Source organism: Lepus europaeus, chromosome 7 (genome assembly GCF_033115175.1).
Source record: "Lepus europaeus isolate LE1 chromosome 7, mLepTim1.pri, whole genome shotgun sequence".
Lineage (NCBI taxonomy): Eukaryota > Metazoa > Chordata > Mammalia > Lagomorpha > Leporidae > Lepus > Lepus europaeus.
Window position 1 is genome coordinate 67393790 of NC_084833.1, and position 14476 is coordinate 67408265.

Below are 14476 nucleotides of genomic sequence, written 5' to 3' on the forward strand. Positions count from 1 at the left end.
ACAGTGCCATCAGTAACAGCTGGTGCCAAAGTGAGTGAGTCTGCTGGCACAGTTTACTTCATTGTGTTTTTAGTGCCTATTCATGTGTTCCACTTTTCCAGAGCTCTGGGGCTGATAGGCTGTGTGTAACTTCCAGGTGATTTCAAGTCCCTCTGCCACCATCTGTACCACTTCCACTACAAATATGGGCCCATTATCAGACCCGATAGTAATTGGAATTCCAAAGCATGGAATGATTTCTTGTAGCAAAAGCTGGGCTACCTTGCAGACCTTTTCAGTACAGGTCGGGAAAGCCTCTACTCAACCTGAGAAAGTGCACACAAAGACCAATAAATGTTTGCTGCCCTGAACACGGGGAAGCTCAGTAAAGTCCACAATTAAATTTTCAAATGGAGTTCCCCCTATGCTCTGTACCTGGAGGTGGGGGGAGCACTTTGGGCCCTTGACAGAGGTTGTTCTGGGCAAATACTTCACATTGCTCACATACTGCACGAGCTATGCTGGAAAGCCTAGCGATGTAGAAGTGCTGACTCAGCATAGATTCCAGGGCTGTTAGGCCAGTGTGAGTTCCTTGATAGAACCTTCTGGCAAAGGCTGGAGCAAGCAATTCAAGATGGCAATCTAACCATCCTTTAATTTCCACCAACCCCTGGGGATAAATCTCTACATTCAGGTTTTTTGTTTTTTTGTTTTTGCCAGGCAGAGTTAGACAGTGAGAGAGAGAGAGAGAGAGAGAGAGAGATTTATAGACAGAGAGAGACAGAGAGAAAGGTCTTCCTTCCGTTGGTTCACTCCCCCAATGGCGGCTGGCACTGCGCCAATCTGAAGCCAGGAGCTGGGTACCTCCTCCCGGTCTCCCATGCGGGTGCAGGGACCTAAGCACTAGCACTTGGGCCATCCTCTGCTGCCCTCCCAGGCCACAGCAGAGAGCTGGACTAGAAGAGGAGCAACCGGGACTAGTACCCGGCGCCCCAACCGGGACTAGAACCTGGGGTGCCGGCGCCGCAGGTGGAGGATTAGCCCAGTGAGCCACGGCAGCGCCGGCCTACATTCAGTTTTTTTTTTTTTTTTAAATTTTTTATTTTATTTTATTTTTTTTATTTTTTATTTTTTTTATTTTTGACAGGCAGAGTGGACAGTGAGAGACAGAGACAGAGAGAAAGGTCTTCCTTTTGCCGTTGGTTCACCCTCCAATGGCCGCCGCGGTAGTGCACTGCGGCCGGCGCACCGCGCTGATCCGATGGCAGGAGCCAGGTGTTTATCCTGGTCTCCCATGGGGTGCAGGGCCCAAGGGCTTGGGCCATCCTCCACTGCACTCCCTGGCCACAGCAGAGAGCTGGCCTGGAAGAGGGGCAACCGGGACAGGATCGGTGCCCCAACCGGGACTAGAACCCGGTGTGCCGGCGCCGCTAGGCAGAGGATTAGCCTATTGAGCCGCGGCGCCGGCCTACATTCAGTTTTGAACCAGGTTAGCTCATGTTGAGTGTAGTTTGGGTCCCACTCTGCTAGAGGGCTGGGAAACAAGGCAGTGGTCAGGTCACGACCCTATTGTTTCTCTGTGAGCTTGGCTTCTTGGTCAGCCTTTCCGTTTCCTTGTGCTTTGGAAGCATCTCACCTCTGGTGGTCCTGACAGTGCATAATAACCCTCTTTTAGGTGCGCACACAGCAAATAAAAGGTGAAGAACTTCTCTCCCATATTTAATGTTTTTTCCCTCTGAATTGATTAGCCCCTTTTTCTTATATAAAGTCTATGCACATGGAGAGTGATAAAAGCATACTTAGAGTCTGTATGTGTAGTGACACCGATGCCTGCTGCTAGCAGGAGAGCTCAGGTCAGTGAGCTCTGCCTTTTGTGCTGAAGTCCCGACAGGCAGGGGCTTAGCCTCAATAGTAGAGGGTGAGGTTACCGCGGAGTATCCTGCCAGGCGCTTTCCTTTAATAAAACTGCTGCCATCAGTGAAGTAGTCCACATCAGGGTCCCTGAGGGGCTGATCTGTTGACTCTGGATGGCTAGAAACACTTCATCCACAACCTCTATGCAGTCTGGCACACCTGACCTGACAGGCAATAGAGTTGTGGGGTTTAAAGTCTTCACCACCTCCAGGCAAATGTGTGGATTTTCACACAGCATTCCCTGATACTTGACCATCCTGGTATTTGTCAGCCAGTAACGGCCCTTTATATTTCATCAGAGTTAACAACTGAGTGAGGCACCTGGCCTGTGAACTCTTGCCCTATAGTAAGTTTATCTGTCTCCGATACCAGGAGAGCTGTTGCAGCAAGGGCTAAGTGGCAGGGCTGCCAGCCTTGAGAAACAGAATCAAGTTGTTTAGACAGATATGCCACTGGACACTGCCAAGACCCCAACTCCTGCTGTGCCAACCCATTCATGCACTTATAGAAAAAAATGGCTTCGTTATGTCTGGGGCATGGATGAATGCTCTTTTAATTTGCCTGAAGGCCCTTCTTATGTCTATTCCTGTAATAGAGGCTCTCCCCTTCCCACTTTGTGGCTTCATAGAGTGGCTTTGCCAAAATAGAGAAGTTAGGTGTCCGGATTCTACAGAAGCTAGCAGCCCCTAGGAACTCCCTGACCTGGTGCCAGGTCGAGAGGGTCGGGGTTGAGCAGACTGTTTGCTTTCTCTCAGGACTGAGCTGATGCTGTCCTTGGGACAAGTGAAAGCCAAGGTATCTTACCTATTTTAGCCTTTTTCTTAGAGACCTGGTAGCCAGCCTCTCACAGCGGGGTGAGAAGCAGTCATGTCCCCTCCATGCAATTCTCCCGTGTCTGCTCTGCCAGCAGGAGATCGTCCCGATACTGGAGTAGCCATCCTGGAGTAGCTATGCTGGTTTGCTGGAAAGGTTTTAGATCAGAAGCTAATGCAGTACAAAAAATAGTTGGCGTGCTCGCTTCGGCGGCACATATACTAAAATTGGAATGATACAGAGAAGATTAGCGTGGCCCCTGCACAAGGGTGACACGCAAGTTCATGCAGCGTTCCATATTTTTTTTATAAAATCTTTACTTAATATATACTAAATTGATCTTCTGTATATAAAGAAAATTGAAAATGAATCTTTTTTTTTTTCTTTTTAAGTTTTTGACAGGCAGAGTGGATAGTGAGAGAGAGAGACAGAGAGAAAGGTCTTCCTTTTGCCGTTGGTTCACCATCCAATGGCCGCCGCGGCTGGCGCTGCGACCTGCGCATCGCGCTGATCCGATGGCAGGAGCCAGGTGCTTCTCCTGGTCTCCCATGGGGTGCAGGGCCCAAGGACTTGGGCCATCCTCCACTGCACTCCCTGGCCACGCAGAGAGCTGGCCTGGAAGAGGGGCAACCGGGACAGGATCGGTGCCCCGACCGGGACTAGAACCCGGTGTGCTGGCGCCGCAAGGCGGAGGATTAGCCTAGTGAGCCGCGGCGCCGGCCGAAAATGAATCTTGATGTGAATGGAATGGGAGAGTGAGCGGGAGATGGGAGGGTTGCGGGTGGGAGGGAAGTTATGGGAAGGGGCATTGTAATCCATAAACTGTACTTTGGAAATTTATATTTACTAAATAAAAGTTTAAAAAATAGTTGGAGAATTTTTTAAATCCTTGGGGGCAATCTTGTCCAAGTCACCTGGCCCTTGTCTCCATTCTCTCCTATTGGAAGGTGAAAATTGGTTGACTTTGAGGGGCCACACAGGTACAGAAAAAGGCATCCTTTAAGTCCAGACATGGTAAAGAAAGTTGCTTCAGCAGGGATGAGACCCAGAAGGGTATAAAGATTTGGGACTACAGTGTGTAAAGTAACAGTGGCCTAGTTTATACTGCTCGCAAGTCCTGAACTGACTGATAATCATCTGTCCCCAGCTTCTGGACTGGTAGAAGCGGTGTATTCCATGGTGACTGGTGCGGCTGGGAGGATCCCACACTTTAGGAGCCTCTTTTAAATGCCTCTGAATTGCAATCTATGCCTTGTGGGGGAATGAAATACTGCTTTTAGCGGATGGGCCTGGCTCCTGGCTTTAGTTCTGCTATGACCAGGGGCACGTTTCTGGCTAGTCAGGGGGTTGTCCTCTGCCCACACCCCCACTACCTTAAATAGAAACTCAGGCCCCTGTTGTGTCTCCTTTCAGAGACTATAGAGGCGACACTCCTGTTCCTGGGGAACTGTGAGAGTCCTGAGTTTTGGTTTTGGCCCTCCCAAGCTCAGAGCTGCTTGGCAACAGGAGTTAAAAGTTATTTGAGCCTGTAGCTTCCCTGATAAATCTCAGCCCATTAAGGCCACTGGACAGTCAGAAAGATATGGAAACTCATGAATGACTTCATTGCTGCTTAAATTGCATTGTTGGGGCAGGCAAAGGGGCAATGAGCTTGGCAGGCAGTGGCTCTCACAATAGTGGCCTGTTTCTGTGAAAGTGGCCCCGTGGTTTGGGTCACTACTGAATGTCCCACTCCTGCATCCACCATGAAGTTCAGTGTGTCGGCCCCCCATAGTCATTCTGACCATGGGCTCCTGGGGCCCTGATAAAATCAAGCCAGTCTGTCCTAATCATATTTTTCCATAGCGGCCAGGCCCACGAAGTCTTTTTCGGGTGTCTCGAGCCATCATCGTGCAGGCCGATAATGTCCCTGGATCACCATCCTCTTTCTTGCGGCTGGTTAGTGGGATAATATTTTTTTTTGTTCGCTGAGAATGTTCACTTTTCCAGTGACCTTCTTGGTAAGAGTGTGCACACTGGTTTAGTCCCAACTTGGCCTCTGGGCATTGCTGTTTTTCCAGCCAACCTTTTTCCCTGCATCATCTGGGACCTGCTTGAGCCCCTCTTTGCAAGTGTTCTGGTTGTTTCACCAAATGCTGTGGCAGACAGATTGGCTTTTTGTTTTATTTTCTGGTGAGTCTCTTGGCAGGCTTCCTCTTCCCAAATGACAAATACTTTGAAGGCTACCTCCAGTAATTGGCTCGCATTCATCCCAGCAAAACCTTCTAGCTTTTGCAGTCTGTGCCTGATGTCTCCATGGGCTTGGCTGACAAAGTTCTTCTCTGATTCTCTGCTGCCTCAGGATCAAAGGGAGTGTAGAGACAGAAAGCCTCACACAGTCGCTCATAGAAAACTCTCAGTCTCTCCTCTGGCACTAAAGCACTTCTGAGACTTTGCTCATGTTTGTAGTCTTTTTTTTTCCTCTTGTTTTCATAGCCCTGTGAGAGCTTTTTGATAACACTAAAACTGTTGGAGTCCCTGGTCTTCATTAGGGTCCCAGTGGGGGTCCTTGTCAGGGATCTGTTCTTGGGCATAAGCCTGAGCATTCATGACTTCCTCTGGGGCATTTTCCTCTAACCATTTTATTGCAGCCCGGTAACAGAGCAACATTCTTCAGTATCGAACAAGATCAGGAGAAGCTGGCGACAGTCTGTCCAAGTGGGTCTGTGAGTTTGAATGATGGACTGCCTCAGATCCATCACAGCCTGAGGCTTCTTAGTGAATGAGGGGGTGTGGTGTTTCCAGTGTAGGAAGTTAGTGGTTGTAAAAGGCTGATATATGAAGGTACACTGTCTCCCTTGCACCTGGTCATTGTTATCTTAATAAATAGCCCCTGGGTCTTTCTTAATGGCATCTTTGGGGTACTTTGGCATTTAATAAGAGGAGGGCTGGCAGCCAGTTCCTCTTGGCACCTTTCTGTTGGAGTGTATGGGGTTAAGACTGGTGGCTCCAGGATGGCTACAGTCTGAGGTGTCTCTAGTGGCCTCCTGGGAGGGGCAGCTTCACTAGAGTGAGCAACCTCTGGTGATGTTCCAGCTTCGGGGAAGTAGCTGGCCTCTGGCACAAGTGCAGGGGGTGCAGGTAGTAACAGAGGGTACAGTGGCAAATAAGGCAGGGGAACTTCTTTGGGCTCCTCCAATACAGCGGGCTTCTTAGTTTCTGGCTGGCATTTGCAAGGGGCCATCATTCGGGCCATCGTGATTTTACAGTTTTTTCTAGACAAGTCTTTAGCCAAAGTGGCAGAGAGAGAACTAAGTCCTGCTAGCAATCAATATATGGGAACTGGTCAAGGTGACATGGCTTTTCAACAATGACCTATATACCCTGCTGACTACCAGCTTGTCTAGAGAGCCTCAGATGGCCACCCAACCCAAAGGAGGGCCAGTCCACTTCATAGAAGGTTCAAAGTTTTTTGGAGTCAACTTAAAACCATAGTCTCCTGAATATCTGTTTTTAAAATTTTAACCATACAGGCCGGCGCTGTGGCTTAACAGGCTAATCTTCTGCCTTGCAGCGCTGGCACACTGGGTTCTAGTCCCGGTTGGGGTGCCGGATTCTATCCCGGTTGCCCCTCTTCCAGGCCAGCTCTCTGCTATGGCCCGGGAAGGCAGTGGAGGATAGCCTAAGTTCTTGGGCCCTGCACCCGCATGGGAGACCAGGAGAAGCACCTGGCTCCTGGCTTCGGATCAGTGAGATGCGCCGGCCGCAGCGGCCATTGGAGGGTGAACCAGCGGCAAAAAGGAAGACCTTTCTCTCTGTCTCTCTCTCTCTCACTACCCACTCTGCCTGTCAAAAAAAATTTTTTTTAACCATACATTCTTTTTTTTTTTTTAAAGATTTATTTATTTATTTTAAAGGCAGAGTTACAGAAAGAGAGAGAGTGAGAGAGAGCGAGGTCTTCCATCCACTGGTTTGCTCCCCAAATGGCTGCAATGACCAGAGCTGCGCCGATCTGAAGCCAGGAGCCTGGAGCTTCTTCCAGGTCTCTCACATGGGTGCAGAGGCCCAAGGACTTGGACCATCTTCTACTGCTTTCCCAGGCCATAGCAGAGAGCTGGATAGAAAGTGGAGCAGCCAGGACTCGAACTGGCGCCCATATGGGATGCCGGCACTGCAGGCAGCAGCTTTACCCACTACACCACAGTCCCAGCTCCCACCATACATTCTAAAGGAGCACATGTGCTCTGTTTGCCACTCACTTCCCCCCTCTAAAAAATGATACAGACAGAGAGAGGAAGAAGGGGAGGGGTGGGTATAAATGGATGAGATGTGTACCCACTTCATCTGTCACCTGCTGGTCTCCTAGTGGAGACCATGGAACCATGGTTCGAGCCTCCAAGCTCACTTCGGCCTTGGGGTTGTGGTTTCATCTGGGTGTTCTGCTACAGTGACCTTTTTTTTTTTTAAGATGTATTTATTTATTTGAAAGTCAGAGTTAGAGAGAGAGAGAGAGAGAGGAGAGAGAGGTCTTCCATCCGATGGTCCACTCCCCAGTTGGCCTCAGTGGTCGGCTGGAGCTGCACTGATCCGAAGCCAGGAGCCAGGAGCTTCTTAGTCTCCCACGCTGGTGCAAGGGCCCAAGGACTTGGGCCATCTTCTGCTTTCCCAGGCCACAGCAGAGAGCTGGATCGGAAGTGGAGCAGCTGGGTCTCGAACCGGCACCCATATTGGATGCTGGCGCTTCAGGCCACCGTGCTGGCCCCCCCTCTTTTTTTTTTTTTAAGATTGCTCCAGTGTCTTATGAGATTACTAAGGCGACTCTTGGAGTTGATTAGGCTCCGCTTTTGCCATTCATGGCAGGTCCTCTAAACCAATTGAACCCGGGTTCTTAACAGTTCCGTTGGGCGGTGCTCCTAAGACTACTTCCTATGTCCAATGGGTTCCATTGTGCTTCCAGGGTTGGAGTCCCAGCACACCAGAAGAAAACCACTCCCCTCAGAATAAGTGGTCTGCTAGTGCCAAGGAAGTTCGCTCTACCACCAATGCCAGGGGCCCCATATCTCTGGAGGCAAAGGAGGTAGAAAACCCACCATCCGATCTCGGACAAGCCCCCAGAAAAATGTAGCAGGATTTGTGTACTGAGACAAGACACCAAGGACTATTAGCAGGAAGCAGTCTTATTAGGCCAGCATAAGGCCCAGGTTGAATTTCTTTCCCAACAGCTTGAGCCCTGAACAAAGAAGGGTTTTTCCTTATATATGGTTTTAGCCTCTTTGTCTTCCTTATATGTTTGCATGCATACATTTGATTGGATATTCTAATGTTAAATGGCATCCACAGGAATCGGTACAGTAATGCGCATGGTCAGGAATTCGGTGCCTTAGCTGGATATGATCTGGCTGAGGGTCTGTCATGGGGATGCAGCTGGAATGACCTCAGGGGCTGTAATCAACTGAAGGTTTGATTGAACTGGAGTGTGCACTTCCAAGGCTGGCAGAAGGCCTCAGTTCTTCATCACAAGGCTTTTCCTCGGACTACTTGAGTGTCCTTGGGGTATGGCAACTGGCCACTGCCAAATCAAGCAAAGAATGAGCAAGAAGCCAGTTGCAATGCCTTTTATGACTTGATGTCTGAAAGTACATATGTCACTTCTGCTTTATTTATTAAAAGCTACTTGCTGAATCCTGGCATAATCAAAGGGAGGGCAATTAGTTTGCCCCCTTTTTTTTTATTTGGTTACTTTAACATATATAGATTTAAAAAAATAATAAAGGGGAGGGGAAGTTTCCAACATCATTCAGGATAACTATTTCCTGGTATACAAAGACATTATTCTCAATAAATTTCTAAAAATAATATACCATTCAATCAAAAGTTTTATAAAGTTTCACAATGTTTCAAACCTCTGGGACAAATCATGTAGTAACTGTTTTGGCTGAGTTTTGCCTGAATAAATGCTACATCTTGCAAGTCTAGCACAGAGGCAGGGTTTGTTGCACAAGGATGTGCTGACCACAGCCACAGTCAGAGTTTCCAAGGACGTTCCCCACCAGAAAATGTGGGGCTCCGTAGACACCCAGAGAACTCCTTGTGCCAGAAGCTTCTGGGCCTCTGGAGTCAGTGGCAACTGCACACTCAGCAGCACAGGTCCTGCTGAAGCTGGCTCTTCAATAGAGGGACACTCAAGGAACTTAGCAAGCTCTCTCTGCTTAAGCATTTTTAGAGCCTCATTTAAAGAGTGAGAGAGAAATCAGGAATTCCATACATTTCCAGCTGTGATTAGGACTTGCAAAATCAGATGTTATCTACTTTTTGGAGTCTGTTTCTTGCACTCATAATGGAAACACAGATGTAATACATTTGAGAGTTCACCCTCTAGCTGACCAGCCATGAATATTGCATCCCCGAACAAGAACCCACTAGAACATTTACCAAAGGTGGGAGAAGCTAGCACAATATACAATTCCCTGTGTGTGCTCAACACTTTATATGCTCAGGGCTGGCACTGTGGCACAGTGGGTTAAAGCCTTGGCCTGCAGTGCTAGCATCCCATATGGGCACTGGTTCGAGTCCTGGATAATGCACTTCTGATCCAGCTCTCTGCTATGGCCTGGGAAAGCAGTAGAAGATGGCCCAAGTCCTTGGGCCTTGCACCCATGTGGGAGACCTGGAGGAAGCTCTTGGCTCCTGGCTTTGGATTAGCTCAGCTCTGGTCATGTGGCCATTTGGGAGTGAACCAGCGGATGGAAGACCCCTCTTTCTCTCTCTGGCTCTACCTCTCCTTGTAACTCTTTCAAATAAATAAAATAAATCTTAAAAAAGTTTTACATCTCATCAAAACAAAATAAGAAATGCCAGTTGCTGTGGACTCAGATGTGATGAAATTGCTTGTATCACTGTCAAAAGCATCAACCAGATTTGAGGATTTGTTCAAAGTTTGAAAAATCATACAAAACCTGCTGTAAATTAAGACAAAAGTAGATTAAATGTCATTTCTTTAAATAAAATAATTCCATAAAAAGCAAAGATGGGCTTTTGCCTTAATGCTGGACAACATTGGCTCTATAATTCTTTTTTTCTTTTTTTCTTTTTTTTAAAGATCTATTTATTTGAAAGCAGAGTTACAGAGAGATAGGGGAGAGGGAGGGAGGGAGGGAGGGAGAAGGGAGGAAGGGAGAGAGAGAGAGACAGAGACAGAGAGAGATAGAGAGAGATAGATGTTTCATTTGCTGGCTCACTCCCCAAATGGCTGCAATGGCTGGAGCTGGGCTGGTCAGAAGGCAGGAGCCAGGAACTTCTTTCAGGTCTCCCATGTGGATGCAGGGGCCCAAGCACTCCGGCTATCCTCTGCTGCCTTTCCAGGCAGCTGAATAGGAAGTAGAGCAGCCAGGACTAGAACTGGTGCCCGTATGGGATGCTGGTGTTACAGGCAGTGGCTTTATCCACACCATAAAACCAGCCTCTGGCTCTAAAATTCTGTGCAATTCTTCACAAAAAATACATTCTTTGAGAAAATTGTTTTCCTCTTACCGTGAGCTTCAATATGACCAAGTTGAAAGGCAAATCACAATAAAATTGCCATTGTCTTAAAGTTCTGCAGACTAAGAGTTTCAGACAAGCCACAGTAGAAAGCCATGGTTGAGAAACACAACAAAGCACAGAGACATGGCAAGGACACTGAGTTTTGGAGTTGGAGGAAATTGGTGTGAAAAGTTAATTTTGTGTACAATGCTTTTAGACACCCTAGGAAGACCCAAATCATGATAAGTGTTAGCAGCCTGTGAAAAAAGTCACTGTAGTCAGCTGTCACTGAGTTGCCTCCATACCTGTAGCTTCCATATCCAGTGCAAGCATCCATGTCGCCTCTGTGGTTGATGCCACCAAATCCTCTGTCTTGCTTTGCCCACAGATGTTTCCTCCTCTACCCTATCCTCAAAGGTGTGGGGGCAGGGGCATCTCACTGTGCATGGGACTTCCCATGCCAAAGCCAGGATTATGTGGTTTGGCAGCAAATTTCAGCCTGCCACTGACAGGTACTGGGGCTCTCTTCTTTTTGTCGACTTCCAGGGCAAGAGGGGAGTCAGGGAAAACCTTTTCTAGTGCAGTAAGGGCAGCGTACGCTGTTGCTGCCTTTTTGTTTAAACCAGCACCTTGGGGCAGACGTTGTGGCTCAGCGAGTTAAACTGCCATCTTAAGTGCCGGCATCCCATGTGGGCACTGGTTTGAGTCCTGGCTGTTCTACTTCTGATCCAGCTCTATACTAATGTGCCTGGGAAAGCAGCCCAATTTCTTGGGTCTCTACACCTACATGGGAGACCTGAATGAAGCTCCTGGCTCCTGCCTTGGACCTGGCTCAACCCTGACCATGTGGCTATTTGGGGGAGTGAACCAGTGGATGGATGATTTCTCTTTCTGTCTCTCCCTCTCTCTCTCTCTCTGTAACTCTGGCTTTCAAATAAATAAATCTTAAAAAACAAAAAAATTGCACCTTGAAACTTCTGTCCATCTATCTCAACCTCCATGACAGCACTTCTCCTGGCTGCCCACAGTCACAGAGATGAGCCCTTACTTGAGGGGACGCCTCTTCTTGTTAAGCTGGGCTCTTGGGTTCTTGTGATGCTTATTTATGATTGGCCCCTGCTCAGCAATAGCATCTGTGAGGGAGGCAGTGCTAAGGTGGAGAGGCTTCTACCACAGGAGGTGGAACCACCACTTAAGGCTTCTTGGGCTGTCTCCTCAGCCGAATCCTCCCCTTGGCTTGAGTCCCTGCCTTTGGGATGTAGGGCAAGCCCATGCCACGTAGCACCTTGACAGCCATGTGCAGTTTGGCCATCATTTTGGATGGCTCTGAGGCCTCAAATGAATTGCCATCAACCTCCACAGACATGATGAAGATGGGCACAGGAACAAGACCACCTGGGAAACTAGTTTGTACTGCAGCCCCGGTTTCAGCTGGTTCAACCTCATCAGGACATTCACGACCTGGAAAGACTCGGACTTCTCTTTCATTTTCTGTATCTTCTTCTTTTTGCTGGGTGATTTCTCCCTGTCCTCCTGCATTCCACATTTCTTGGGTGTAATGGCGTGGTTGGTTCTGGAGGTGGATTTGAACTGTATACTCCATGGTGTTTTCATTCTTTGGATTTTTGAGCATCTTGGAAGGAAGGGAGTCCGTACTCAACACTTTATGAAACTGGCCAAATGCAGAAAGATGCAGTGTTTGCTGAGTACTCTGTGTTTTATCTTCCTATTGTTCTCCATCTAGATGCCCAGTAGCATCAAGGGCTTCTTTTTCACAAGGGTCATAAAATGCCAGAACCATCTGGCATCACAATGCCTGATACCAGGTATCCAGCACCCTCCGCAGGGCCTTGCTGGTGATGTAGGCAAGCAGATAGGATAAAATTCAATTAGGTTTGTGAGCTGGAAGACCACGCCTTCACCACACCCCTGTGTGATCTCATGCCCCTACCTGACCGCACCTGTACACCCACCTGCCAATCAGGCTACATAATCACTTCCCTTTGGAAGTGGATAAAAGGATAAACACAGTGGGCCTGGACCTTTTTCTTCTTCCTCACTTTTGTCGCAATTATGGACCTCTGTTGCCCTTGTTGCCCTGCGCCTTCGGGGCATGTGGTCTTCAGGCTGCCTATGCGCTTTGCCTTCGCTGCACTGCCTGTGATAAGCTGCTAGTAGCTGTGCAAAGCAAAACGCTTGCTGCATGTGGCTTTTGGCCTACTCTTGGCTCGGTGTGCATCTAGACTTCCCCTTTCTTAGATAGAGCCCTCACTCTCCTATGCATTTCTCACACTGAATAAAAAGCTGGAAAAACTTACCATGTCATCTGGTCTACTTGAGCTAGTATTCAGAATTCTTCTCTGACTTCATGGCAAGAACCCACAAGGCTTATTAATGTGGGAAATATTAATAAGCAAATCATTATCACCGGCACCTGTGGGTCTGTTGGCTGATGGACTTCTCACACTGGGCTCTGGAGGCCATCTTCTGAGGGGACCCCAGGTGGGCACGCAGGTACACAGGTCCCTCAGGACCCAAATGGCAATGAAATACAGGATTTCAGCCTATTGGCTCTGGCCTGAAATCACTTGGTATGTGAGAAGGACACCAAGACAGAAAGGCATTTCTGCCTATCTAGCACATCCGGGGGATCATTGACTGACAATGTTTCTCCAGCTAATACTTCCTCCAACTGTTTTCTGACAATGGGGGCGGTCAGGTGGATAGTCAGGGACAATGGAGGCTCATGTGTGTGTGTGTGTGTGTGTGTTTTACCACAATTGCAGTGTTATGGACATGTTGGAGTGTCTCATAGTTACAGCAGTGAGCTGCATGGCCAGGTTGTCAGCCAGCTTGTCCTGGAGGGCAGGTGTGGGCTTTTCCTTACAAAGCAGCACTAGCTCCAGGTCCAAGTTCACCTTGAGCTGAAGGCCCTCTGCCACGAGGCCAACCTGTGACACTCCCTGGTTATGTGCTACACCTTTGTTCCCCAGCCCCTTCTTTGTGGCATGTCCACATTGTCAGCCCTGGCCTGGCTGCCACTGTCTTTCCAGTTTATAAATTTATAAATTTTTAAATCCAGTCAGACACGGCTTTGAGGGTCTACTTGATGTTGGACTCCATGTTCTGGATGGCCTCCAGCTCCTCTTGTGCCGGTTAAACTAAAAATGCTTTGTCATCATATGCTGATCATCATTCACAAAAATTTGCATTCAATGCATTTTCACTTCTTTTTCTATAGTGTCTGGAAATCAGACTTTTACTTTTCAAGTTGTAACAGATTTTCTTGGTGTTATGAATACTTTAACTACACTATTGGCATCCCTTTCCCCAACTGCAGCCTATGCAGCCACCTCCTGCCACAGCCCTCTGGGGTCTCTACCCAAAAGTCACGTGACATGTGCCAGTTTGCTAAGCCCAACTGCAACAGTGAGAAGAGGAGGAGGAGGAGCCAGGGCTGGGTTTGAGTGGGTGGGCCAGTGCTCATGGGGGAGATGCAGAGACATATCTCGATAGCACTTCTTGAAGGGAAGAATAGCAGAGAATTTCTCGACATATTTTCTGTTTTTAAATTAGTTTATTTATTTGAAAGTCAGAGTTACACAGAGAAAGAGAGGCAGAGAAAGAGAGGTCTTCCATACACTGGTTAACTCCCATGTTGGCTGCATTGTCCGGAGTTGCGCCCATCTGAAGCCAGGAGCCAGGAGCCTCCTCCGGGTCTCCCACTTGGTGCAGGGGCCCAAGGACTTGGGCTATCCTCCACTGCTTTCCCAGGCCATACCAGAGAGCTGAATCAGAAGTAGAGCAGTGGGGACCTGAACTGGCACCCATATGGGATGCTGGCACTGCAGGCGGCAGCTTTACCCACTACACCACAGCTCTGGCCCCTGGTTTGTCCTTTTTATACTGTTGTATTTTTGTTTTTGTTTTTTTTTTTGTGTGTTTTTTTTTTTTTTTGGGTCCTTCTGTGTTTTCCTAACAGAGCCATCAAGATAAGCAGGCCCTGTGTTAGGCCAAAGGGTTTTGAGAATGAAAAAAGGACAGAATTGTTTTACCTGCCGACCAACACATACTGGCACCATGCTGAGCATTTCTGTTAATTTTATCTTCATAACCATCCTTTGAGATGGGTGCTTTGATTATCCCTACTTCGAAAATGAGAAAACTGCAACTCAGGTTAAATGATTTGCTCAAGGACACTCAGTAAGTTGGAGAGGTAGGACTTGAATTTAGGACTAATAGTACATTTTCTTTTCACCTACATAGTTCT

At 48.0% G+C, this 14476-nt stretch overlaps 1 non-coding gene and 1 pseudogene across 1 annotated transcript; one reads left to right on the plus strand and one right to left on the minus strand.

Annotated features, from left to right (window-relative positions):
- Positions 1 to 1903: 1903 nt before the first annotated feature.
- Positions 1904 to 13427, minus strand: LOC133763842 (interleukin enhancer-binding factor 3-like; annotated as a pseudogene).
- On the plus strand, positions 2904 to 3010 carry LOC133764914 (U6 spliceosomal RNA). Its single transcript, XR_009866483.1, has one exon. It is a non-coding gene; the product is annotated as a U6 spliceosomal RNA (small nuclear RNA).
- Positions 13428 to 14476: the final 1049 nt, after the last annotated feature.